This window comes from Echinops telfairi, unplaced genomic scaffold (genome assembly GCF_000313985.2).
Source record: "Echinops telfairi isolate 266 unplaced genomic scaffold, ASM31398v2 ScPeMD7_15;HRSCAF=58, whole genome shotgun sequence".
In the NCBI taxonomy this organism is placed as follows: Eukaryota; Metazoa; Chordata; class Mammalia; order Afrosoricida; family Tenrecidae; genus Echinops; species Echinops telfairi.
This window is the reverse complement of record NW_022103912.1, coordinates 30823-42916: the sequence shown is the minus strand read 5'-3', so window position 1 is coordinate 42916 and position 12094 is coordinate 30823. Positions and strand designations below refer to the sequence as shown.

Below are 12094 nucleotides of genomic sequence, written 5' to 3'. Positions count from 1 at the left end.
GTTGTATTTCTCATCATTGTTACATCGCACCCTGACTGGCTCATCTCCTCCCCGAGACCCCTCTGCAGATCACATCCTTAAAATTAATCTGGCCTTTGCCTTTTCCCCAAATGTGGTGAAATGATGTTGGTCTCCCAGTGTCTCCATGTGCATATTTCACTGATGACTAATGATGCCGAGGCTACTTTAACAGGTTTATTGATTCCTTGGACTTCCTGGCCTCTTTGTTCCCGTGATGCTCCTGAATTGGGTGGTTGGGTGTAGTTTTTTGGTTTGGCTATTCCTTGTGTTCTAGATTCTACTTGTTTATTAGTGCATGTGTCTTCCTAGTCATTGGGGGAGTCTCTTCAACTTTTAGAGACGTCTTTTGTTGAGTAGAGTTTTCTGCACTCTTTTTTAAAAAAAACCTTTTATTAGGGGCTCATACAACTGTTATTGCAATCCATACACACATCAATTGTGTAAAGCACATTTGTACATCATTCTCAAAACATTTTCTCTCCACTTAAACCCCCGGCACCAGGTCCTCATATTTCCCCTCCCTCCCTCTGCACTCTTAGTTTAATATAGTCTAATATATCCCTTTTTTCTTTCATGACTTGGTGTCTTGGTTTTTTTCCCCTTTATATGAAACGATCATTTTATTGGGGGCTCTTACAACTCATTTTACAATCCATACACCGACTGCATCAGGCCTCTTTGTACGTACGTTGCCATCATTCTTTTCTGGACAGTTACTTTCTATTGAGCCCTTGGTATCAGCTCCTTCCCACCCACCCCCCCATGACCCCTTGATAGATTATAAATTATTATTCTTTTCAGCTGTCTCCCTTCCCCCATGTTTTCTGTTGTTATTCCCTCTGGAGGGGGGTGTTATGTGTCGATCATTGTGATCGGTACCCCTGTCTCCCATCCTCTACCCTCGTTCCCCTTCTGGTATCTATTCCCACTCCTGTTCCTGGATACCGTGTATCCTGAGCTCCCATCTCTTATCTACACCTGTGTACGTGCTCCGGTCTGAATGGAGCAGCAGTACTGGGGTCATGAGAGAGACATTCTCCTATAATGTCCTTCTGAGGGCTTTCAAGCACTGCCTTTCCTGGGCAGGACTCGAATCCCTCTGGAATTGATGTGTGCGTGTCATCATGTGGAGTTCTAATTTCGTCCTTTCCTGTGTTGTTGGTATGTTAACCAAGCTCACCATTTCCCACGAGTGGTTAGGATGCCCCGGGCTGGGCTGAGCTCCAGTCTGCGTGCAGGTTTGTTTCTCGCCCTGTGGTGTGTCAATGCCATACCTCTCTAAGGATCATCACTTTAACGAGGACTTGCTAGTTGGAGAGCAAGTGCTCCCTTCCTTCTAATTTACATGGCTATTCTTGACTTTAAAATTTTTTATATTAATTTTGGTATACTTTTGTTAAACCTGCATGAATTCTACAATTTTGATTCAAAGCAATATGTTTGTTATAGATGAATTTGAAGCCAACTGCTGTTTTAGATATTGGACCTTTTCATTCATAGACTGAGTCTCTCTATAGACATCTTTTTCAGTGCCTTTAATACAGTATTACAATTTTATTTATGAAAGGCTAAAAACATAGTGTATACCTTTCTTGTCATCATAAGTGATCTCTATTAAAATTACATTTTCTAATTGGCAACTGCTATTAGTATATCATTGATTTATGTACATAGCTTATACCTAGCAAAGTGAATAGATTATACATAGCAAATTGCTAAATGATCTTTTAGATCAAATTGCTTGTGTATACATTATCTTGGACTTCTTGCATAGGCAATAATATCCTTAGTGAACGTTTACTTTCTAATTGTCGTCCTTAACTGTGAGTGTGAGTGAGTGTGTGTGTGTGTGTGTGTGTGTTTTACATTTCTGGACTTCTGATACATAGTTAAATGGAAGTAGTGAGAATATCAACTATTTTCAAGGTTAAAGAAATGGCTTCTATCATTCCATGTTACATATAACATCTGCCTTATATTTTCAGAAACCACTTAGGTAAAAGAAAACCTCTGAGTTCTTGTTGCTGCTTCTGTTGTTTGAAACTTGTATGAATGTTGAACTGTATCAAACATTTTTTCTACATCCCTTACTAGAATCATCTTCCTTTAATTTGTTAATATATTGCCTTACACTGATGTCCTTTCAAATTTTAAAGACAGTAAGTAGATCATGTATAATAAACGTATCTATGATAGTAAATATAGTATTTAACTTGAAAATAGTTATTTTCCCAGGATGAATCTCAATGGTACCAGGGAGAGAGAGACACACACACCATCATCCCACCACCCCAGCTCTTAGCTACCCTGTATACGGTTTCTGAGACTATAAGTCTTTACAGGAGCAGACAGCCTCATCTTTCTCCTTGGGAGTGGTGGTGGATTTTGACCCACCAGTCTTGCAATTAGCAGCAGGGTTCTCATATTCATATTCTCTCTCTCCCTCTCTCCCTCCCTCGCTCGCTCCCTCTCTCTCTCTCCCTCCCTTCCCCTACCCCTCCATATGTACCTTAGATTTATTTTGCTCATATAATACGGTGGGCTTTTGATTTATATTGAAAAATATAACTCTTGTAATATCATTTGGTTTTCTTCTTAAGGTGACTTCATTGTAACAAAATGAGCCTTGAGAGTTTTCCTCATTTCCCACTATATGTAATATTTTGTGTAAGATTGAATTATCTGTTTCATATGTTTACTAAAAATTACCTATAAAGTTATCGATGATTGATGGGATTTTGTGTATGTAGCTAGATTTCAACTACTAGTTTCTTCAATGATTTGAATTACTCTTTCTTTTTGAAATGGCTTTAGCGATGATGTTTCTAGAAAGTTGCTCATTTCCATCTGTTTTCAAGTTTATTGGGGAGCATGTGTTAAATACATTCTATTTTAGTTTAAAACAGGGGTCTCAACCTTCCTAATGCCAGGACCCTTTAATACAGTTCCTCATGTGGTGGTGACCCCCAACCATAACATTATTTCCTTTGCTACTTCATCATTGCCATTTTGCTACCGTTATGAATTGAGCGACCCCTGTGAAAGGGTCGTTTGACTCCCAAAGGGGCCGCAACCCACAGGGTGAGAACTGCTGGTTAAAAAGATGCTACTGTAGTTGTACTTTGTTCCTGTTTAAATTCATGATGGTCCTCATGGATTCCCTGTCCCTCCCTTTCCCCTGCTCTCTCGTGCTCCCCCACCTCTCAGTCCTCACACTGACAGAGATGTGTTTCTCCTTCTTGTCCTTTAAGAAGGCATCATTGTTTCCATGGTCTAAGCTTCTTTGTTGTTGTACCTTTCACATACCGTTTTATTTGGTCAGCTTCTTGTCTGTATGATTGTCATGTGTCTGGGGGAGGGGTCACTCTTTTTTATTTACTAACTTTTTGGATATGATATTTTTGTTTGTGCCTGCAGCTGCCTATGTGCGTGCTCGTCTATCCCCATCAATCTAATATAAAGGGTTTTCATTGTTGTTCACCTCTCACATTTTCCTATTATCATCATTTATTTTTGAAAATAGTGATTCAGAATCTCCTAACTTTAAAAAAAAATCATTTTATTATTGATATCTAAAGCGCCATTGCATTCTGCTTAATAGATCCTTTTGATTTGGTGGAGACTCACTGTGTTTTTTGTGTCCCTGTGTGTGTTTAAAGAAGTTACATTCTGTAGTGGCTAGTCCGGGGTTCAGTATGTATCCACTGGAGCAAATCTTCCTATTTACTGTTGATGTCAAGCTACTTAATATGCCAGCTCCTCACCAGCATTATGGTTGGTTGGTTGAACATCTTCATGTCATGCAGTTCATGTTGCATTTTACATTTTTGAGGATGCACTGCCATGTATCTTGTAGCCTGATCATACATGCAAACATGTTCACTGTGCCAGTGGAGCAGCCCTCTTTGTCCTTGGAATTGGCCCTGGGGCTCTCCCTTGGCTTTGTTTGTTGAGAGAGCGGGAACCATGGCTCTGCTCTCTGAGGATGTGTTGCCGCCTCTGAGTTGATTCTAGTTCACGGTGACGACTGCCGGAACTCAAATACCTGTTCCGATCCCTGCCTCGCAGTCTGGGGGGTAAGCTCCCAGGACCGGAATTGCTCAGCCATGTGGTCGTTCTACGTTTCCAAGGGCTGTTTTTGTTTCCGTGGTGGCATCGTGTTGAGATTACATCATGTTGGAAGAGAGCTCCCATTTCCCCACAGTCTCACCAGCGCCCCTCCCCCGTGTCCAAAGGAAGAGCCAAACTAGTGGAGAAGTCCTACCTCCCACAGGCCTGATCTTGCTGAGCAATGCCTCTGTGCTCCCTGGCCCTTCTTTGGAGAAAGTCTACTCAAGTCCCTTGCCCATTTTATAAATTGTTTAACTTTATGTTATTGAGTGGCTGGGCTGAAACATAATTTTTAGCAATTAAACCCATATACATGCAGTTTCCACATAGTTATCACCTGTACGTTTGCTTTTCAGTTTATTGATAGCTCTACTGTGGTTTCAACCCACTACATAATTTATTATCATTGTCAATGTGGCCACCACTGTTTTTAGGTAGAGTGCTTTAGGGGAGCTTTCAGGATTGGTGGTTAAATGTTCTCTAGAACATTTTGTCTAGAGAATGTTTGTCTAGAGCAACCGTCTCAACCATTGTGCCCAACCTCTCTGCCCAGGTGGGTTGCCTAGTGCCCAGCCTCTATGCCAGGTGGACACAGGGTGCCTGGCGTCTCAGGATCCCTAGTGGTGCCCTGGTACCTGGACACTCTACCCCAGATTGTCCCCCTGGTGCTCAGGTTCTCAGTCCAAGGTGGGTCCCCAGTTGCACGGCTTCTCTGCCCCAGGTGAGTCCCATGTGTCCGGCTTCTGTCCCAGAGGAGTGCCCATGTACCTAGTCTCTCTGTATCAAATGGGTTCCAGGGTGGCAGGCCTCTCTGCCCCACTTGGGCCCCCTGATGTCTGGGCTCTCTGTCCAAGGAGGGCCTCTTGGTGCCGGGTCTCTGTCTCAGGTGGGTTCCCAGGTGCCTTGCGCCTGTCCCAGGTGGGTTCCTGGGTGACTTGCCACTCTGTCCCAGGTGGACACAGGCTGCCTAGCTTCTGTTGATTGCTGGTGGGACCCCTGGTTCGGAGACTCTCTGTCCCAGGTGGGTTCCCTGGTGTATAACCTCTCTGTCCCAAGTAGACACTGGGTGCCTGGCTTCCATGGATCCCAGGTGGGCCCCCTGATGCCTGGCTTTCTGAATCCTAGGCAGGTCCCCTGGTGCCCAGCCTCTCTGTCCAGGTAGGACCCTAATAACCGGACTCTCTGCCTCAGGTGAACCCACTTTTCTCAACCTCTCTGTCCCAGGTGGTTTCCATGGTACGAGCCTCTCTGTCCCAGGTGGACACGGTGTACCTAGTTTCTCTGGATCCCCGGTAGGCACCCTGGTGACTGACCTCCTTGTCCCATGTGGGTTCCGTGGTGCCGAGCATCTCTGTCTGAGGTGATCCCTCTAATTCCAGGCCTCTCTGTCACAGGTGGGTTCCCTGGTGCCAAGCCTCTTCACTGCCGATAGGTCACCTGGTGGCCGGCACCTCTGTCCCGGTAGGCACGGGGTGCCAGGCATCTCTGTCCTAGCACCAGTGGTCCCACTGGTGCCTGACCTTTCTGCCCCAGATGGGTTCCCTGGAGTCCAGCTCTCTGTCCCTGGTGGACACAGGATTCCCAGTCCCTCCGTAATTGGTGAACCCCCTTGTGCCTCGCCTCTCTTTCCCAGGTGGGTTCCCTGGTGCCCAGCGTCTCTATCGCAAGTGAACACTTGGTGCCTGCCTTTTGTGCCCTAGGTGGGCCTCCTGGTACATGGCCTCTCTGCCCCAGGTGAATCCTGTAATGCCCGGCCTCTCTGCCCCTGGTCATACCCCAGGTATCAAGGTGGTATGACCCAAGTGGGCCACGTTGTGCCCAAACTCTCTGTCCCAGGTGGGTTCCCTGGTGTCTGGCGTCTGTCCCAGGTGGATTTCTGGGTGACTGGCCTTTCTGTCCCAGGTGGACACCGGGTGCCTAGCTTCTCTGGATCCCAGGTCGAGAACCTAGTGCCTGGCCTCTCTGCCCCAGGCGATTCCCCAGATGTCCCGTTGGTATGACCCAGGTGGGCCCCATTGTACCCAGCCTCTCTAAACTAGGTGGGTTCCCTAGTGCTCAGCTTCTGTCCCAGTTGAACACTGGGTGCCTCGCTTCTCTGGATCCCAGGTGGGCCTCCTGGTGCCAGGCCTTTCTTCTCCAGGTGGGCTCCCTGATGTCCAAGCTCTCTGTCCCAAGTAGACGCTGGGTGCCTTGCTTCTGTCAATCCCAGATAGGTTCCCTGGTGCCCAGCCTCTCTGTCCCAGGTAGACACTGGGTGCCTGACTTCTCAGGATCCCAGGTGACCCCCTGATGCCTGGCCAAGTGGGGCCCCTGGTTTTCTGGTTGGATTTCACTGGTAGGACCCCTGGCGTGCCTGTTGGATGCCCCAGGTGAGGCCCCTACTGCGCAGCCTTTCCCCTGGTGCACAGCCTCTACACCCCAGTTGTGTTCCGTGGAGCCCGTGCTCTCTGTCCCAGGTTGGCCCGCAGTGCCCGGCATCTCTTTCTTGGTGAAACCCTTATTGTTTAACCTCTCTGTCCCAGGTTGGCCCATGGTGCCTGGCATCTCTTTCTTGGTGAAACCCTTAGTGCCTAACCTCTCTGTCCCAGGTGGATTCCCTTGTGCCCGGTTTCTCTGTCTCAGGTGGACAAAGGTTCCTGGATTCACTGGATCCCAGTGGGCAGGCTGGTGCCTGGCCTCTCTGCCCCAGATCGGCCCCAAGGAGTCCTGTTTGGATGTCCCTGGGCGGGGGGGAGCCTGGTGCCCAGCCTCTCTGCCCCAGTTGGGTTGCCTTGTGCCCTGCCTGTATCCCAGGTGGACACTGGGTTCCTGGCTTCCCTGGATACCAAGTGGGCACCCACGTGCCTAGCCTCTCTGCCCCCTGTCAGCTCCCAGGTATCCCGCTTGGATGTCCCATGTGGGCTTCCTGGTGCCAAGCCTCTCCACGCCCGGTAGGTCCATGGTGCCTGGCCCCTCTTGTCCCGGTGGGCACGAGGTGCCAAGCATCTCTGTCCTAAGTGTGCCCCCTGGTGCCTGAACTTTCTGCCCCAGGTGGGTTCCCTGGAGCCCAGCTCTCTGTCCCTGGTGGACACAGGATTCCCAGTCACTCCGTCATTGGTGTATGCCCTTGTGCCCCACCTCTCTGTCCCAGATGGGTTCCCTGGTGCCCAGCGTCTCTATCCCAGGTGAACACTGGGTGTCTGCCTTTTGTGCCCCTGGTGGGCCTCCTAGTGCACAGCCTCTCTGCCCCAGGTGAACCCCGTAGCGCCCGGCGTCTCTGCCCCAGGTCAGCCCCCAAGTATTGAGGTGGTATGACCCAAGTGGGCCCCGTTGTGCCCAACCTCTCTGCCCAGCTGGGTTCCCTGGTGCCCAGCCTCTATCCCAGGTGGACACTGGGTGCCGTGCTTCTCGGGATCCCAAGTGGGCACCCTGGTGCTTGGCCTCACTGCCCTAGCACAACCCCCAGGTGTCCCGGTTTTATAACCCTGGTGGGACCCATTGTGCTCGGCCTCTCTTCCCCAGGTGGGCTCGCTGGTGCCCGGCCTCTCTGTTCAAAGTTCTTTCTCTGGTGACTTGCCTCCCTTTCCCAATTGGACACTGGGAGCCTGGTTTCGCTGGATTCCACTGGGCCCCGTGGGGCCCGGCTTCTCTTGCCCAGTTCGGCACCCAGGTATCACAGTGCTATGATCCTGGTAGGCCCCACTGTGCCCAACCTTTCTGCCCCAGGTGAGTTCCCTGATGCCCAGTCTCTATCCCATGTGGACACTGGGTTCCTGGCTTCTCTGGATCCCAAGTGGGGACCCAGGTGTGGGTCCTCTGTGCCCCAGGTCGCCTCCCAGGTGTTCCGCTTGGATGTCCTAGGTGGGCCTCCTGTTGTCTGGCCTCTGCACCCCCAGTAGGCCCATGGTGCTCTGCCCCTCTTTCCCAGTGAGCAAGGGCTGCCAGGCATCTCTGTCCTAGGTGGGCCCCCTTGTGCCTGATCTTTCTGCCCCAGGTGGGTTCCCTGGAGCCCAGCTCTCTGTCCCTGGTGGACACAGGATTCCCGGTCACTCCGTCATTGGTGAGCCCCCTTTTGTCCAGCCTCTCTGTCCCAGGTGGGTTCCCTGGTACCCTGTGTCTGTATCCCAGGTGAACACTGGGTGCCTGCCTTTTGTGCCCCAGGTGGGCCTCCTGTTGCACGGCCCCTCTGCCTCAGGCGAACCCTGTAGTGCCCGGCATCTCTTCCCCAGGTCAGCCCCCAGGTATCGAGGTGGTATGACCCAGATGGGCCCCATTGTGCCCAACTTCTCTGCCCAGGTCGGTATCCTGGTGCCCAGGCTCTATCCCAGGTGGACAGTGGGGCCTGGCTTCTCTTGATCCCAAGTGGGCACCCTGGTGATTAGCCTCTCTGCCCCAGATAGGTCCCCAGGTGTCCCGGTTGCATGACCCTTGTGGGACCCATTGTGCTCGGTCTCTCTTCGCCAGGTGGGTTCGCTGGTACCCGGCTTCTCCACCCCAGGTAGTTGTCTTGGTTCCCTTCCTCTCTGTCCCAATTGGGTTCCCTGGTGCCTAGCCTCCCTTTCCCAGGTGGACACTGGATGCCTGGCTTCGCTGGATTCCAAGTGGGCCCCCTGGTGCCCGGCCTCTCTGCCCCAGGTCGGCACCCAGGTATCACAGTGGTATGATCCAGGTGGGCCCCATTTTGCCCAACCGCTCTGCCCCAGGTGGGTTCCCTGTTGCCCAGTCTTTTTCCCAAGTGGACACTGGGTGCCTGTCTACTCTGGATCCCAAGTGGTCACTCTGGTACCTGGCCTCTCTGCCCCACGTCAGCCCCCAGGTATCCAGGTTGGATGTCCCCAGTGGGCTACCTGGTGCCCCACCTCTGCGCACCGGGTGGCCACGGGTTGCCAAGCCTTTCTGTCCTAGGTAAGCCCCTTAATGCCTCACTTCTCTGTCCCAGGGAGGCCCCTGGTGCCCAGGTTCTCCGTCCCAAATGTGCTGACTGGTGCACAGCCTCTCTGCCCGAGATGAACCACCCAAGCCTCTCATACCCAGGTGGACACTGGGTGCCTGGCTTCTCTGGATCACATGTGTGGCCCCTGGTTCTCCGGTGTCTAAAGTGCATTCCCTGGTGCCTGGTCTCTCTGTCCTAGGTCAACCGGCTATGCCCAGCCGCTCTGTCCCAGGTGGACACAGGGTATCTGGCGTCTCAGGTTCCCAAGTGGCACCCTAGTGCAAGCTTCTCTACCCCAGGTGCGCCCCCTTTTGCCCAGCGTCTCTGCCTCAGCTGGGTTTCCTGATGACTGGCCTCTCTGCCTCAGGTGCGCCACCTGATGCCCAGCCCCTCTGTTCTAGGTGGGTCCCCTGGTGCTCAGTCTTTCTGTGCCAGGTGGGATCCCTGGGGCCGAGCGTCTCTGTCTCAGGTGGAGACAGAGTCCATGGGTCCATGGCTTCTCTGAATCCCAGGTGGGCTCCCTGGTGCTGGGCCTCTCTGCCCCAATGGGTTCCTTGGTGTCTGGTCTCACTGTACCAGGTGGGCCCCTTGGTGCCAGCTTCTCTTTCCTAGGTGAATCCCAGAGTGCCCAGCCTCACTGTCCCAGGTGGACACTAGGTGCCTGGCTTCTGTGGATCCCAGGTGGGACATCTGGTGATTGGCCTGTCTGTCCTAGGTGAGCCACCAATTGCCCAGACCCTCTGTGTCAGGTGGACACAGGGTGCCTGGCATCTCAGTATCACTAGTGGCGCCCTAGTACCAGGACATTTTACCCCAGATTGTGCCCTGGTGTCCAGGTTCTCAGTCCAAGGTGTGCCCCCTGGTGCATGGTTTCTCTGCCCCAGGTGAGTCCCATGTGTCCGGCTTCTCTGTCCCAGGGGAGCACCCTTGTACCTGGCCTCTCTGTATCAAATGGGTTCCCAGGTGGCAGGCCTCTCTGCCCCACTTGTTCCCCTTGATATCTGGGCTCTCTTTCCAAGGAGGGCCTCCTGGTGCCCGGCCTCTCTGTCCCAGGTGGGCTCCCTGGTGCCTGGCATCTGTCCCAGTTGGTTTCCTGGGTGGCTGGCCTCTCTGTCCCAGGTGGACACTAGGTACCTAGCTTCTGTTGATCGCAGTTGGGACCCCTGGTATGGAGACTCTTTGTCTCAGGTAGGTTCCTTGGTGTCCAACCTCTCTGTCCCAAGTAGAGACTGGTTGCCTGGCTTCCCTAGATCCAAGGTGGGTCCCTGCTGCCTGGCTCTCTGAATACTAGGCGGGTCCCCTGGTGCCCGGCCTCTCTGTCCCAGGTAGGGCCCCTAGTAACCGGACTCTCTGCCTCAGGTGAACCCGCTTTTCTCAGCTTCTCTGTCCCAGGTGGTTTCCATGGTGTCTAGCCTCTCTGTCCCAGGTGGACACTGGGGACCTACTTTCTCTGGATCCCTAGTGGGGAACCTGGTGCCTGACCTCTTTGGTCCAGGTTGGTTCCCTGGTGCCTTTTCTCTGGATCACAGGTGTGCACCCTGGAACAGGCCTCTCTGTCCCAGGTGGCTCCCTTGTGCCTGGCCTCTGTGTACCAGGTGGACCCGAGGTGCCCGGCATCTGTGTACCAGGTGGGCCTGAGTTTCCCAGGATTTCTTTCCGAGGTGAACCCCCTAGTTCCTGGCCACTCTGTCACAGGTGGGTTCCCTGGTGCCCAATCTCTCTGCCTCAGGAGAACCCATTAGTCTGCAGACTCTGTCCCACGTAGGTTCCCTGGTATCCAGCCCCTCTGTCCCAGGTGGGCGTGTGGTGCCTGGCATCTCTCTTAAGAAAACCCCTAAGGTTGCACTGTCCCAGGTGGGTTTCCAGGTGCCCAGTGTCTCTGTTCCAAGTGGACACTGGGTGCCTGGCTTCTCTGGATCCAAACTCGGCACCCTAGTACCTGGCCTCTCTGCCCCAGGTCGTTCCCAAGATGTCCCGGTGGTACGACCCAGGTGGGCGCCATTTTGACCCACCTCTCTAACCTAGGTGGGTTCCCTGGAACCGGCCTCTCTGTCCCTGGTGGCTCCTTTGTGCCTGGTCTCTGTGTACCAGGTGGGCTTGAGATGCACAGCCTCTGTGTACCAGGTGGGCCCGTGGTGCCAGGCATCTCTCTCCTAGTTGAACCCCCTAGTGCCTGACCTCTCTGGCCCAGGTAGGTTCCCTGGACCTCAGCTTCTCTGCCCCTGGTGGACACTGAGTACTTGGCCACTCTGTCATTGGTGAGCCCCCTAGTGCCCTGCCTCACTGTCCAAGGTGGGTTTCCAGGTGCCCAGTGACTGTCCCAGGTGGACACTGGGTTCGTGGCTTCTCTGGATCCCAAGTGAGCACCCGGGTGTCTGGCCTCTCCACAACGGGCAGCCCCCAGGTGTCCAGGTTGGATGTCCCAAGTTGGCAACTTGGTGCCCCACACCTCTGCACCGGGTGATCCCGAGTTGCCCGGCCTTTCTGTCCTAGGTAAGCCCCTTAGTGCCTGACTACTCTGTTCCAGGCGGCCACTCGGTGCCCATGTTCTCTGTCCCAAATGGGCTCCCTGGTGCACAGCCTCTCTGCCCGAGGTGAATCCCGTAGTCCCTAGCCTCTCATTCCCAGATGGACACTGGGTGCCTGGCTTCTCTGGATCCCATGTGGGGCCCCTGGTTCTCCGGTGTCCAAAATGGGTTCCCTGGAGCCCGGTTTCTCTGTCCTAGGTCAACCCCCTATGCCCAGCTCTCTGTCCCATGTGGACACAGGGTATCTGGTGTCTCAGGATTCTACCTCTTCTCTACCACACGTGGGCCCCCTTTTGCCCAGTGTCTCTGCCTCAGGTGTGCCACCTGATGTCCAGCCCCTCTGTCCTAGTTGGGCCCCGTGGTGCTCAGCCTCTGTGTGCCAGGTGGGTTCCCTGGTGCCAAGTGTGTCTGTCTCAGGTGGACACTGGGTACTTGGCTTCTCTAAATCCCAGGTGGGCTCCCTCGTGCCAGGCCTCTCAGCCCCAATGGGTTCCCTAGTGTCTGGCCTCGCTGTACCAATGGC

The 12094-nt window shown here is 53.1% G+C and overlaps 1 protein-coding gene across 1 annotated transcript in view; it reads left to right on the top strand.

Annotated features, from left to right (window-relative positions):
• Positions 1-12094, top strand: part of LOC101660488 (zinc finger protein 114-like) — a gene marked incomplete at its 3' end in the record, with an annotated part of 64899 nt that overhangs the window by 41548 nt on the left and 11257 nt on the right. The window lies entirely within an intron of this gene.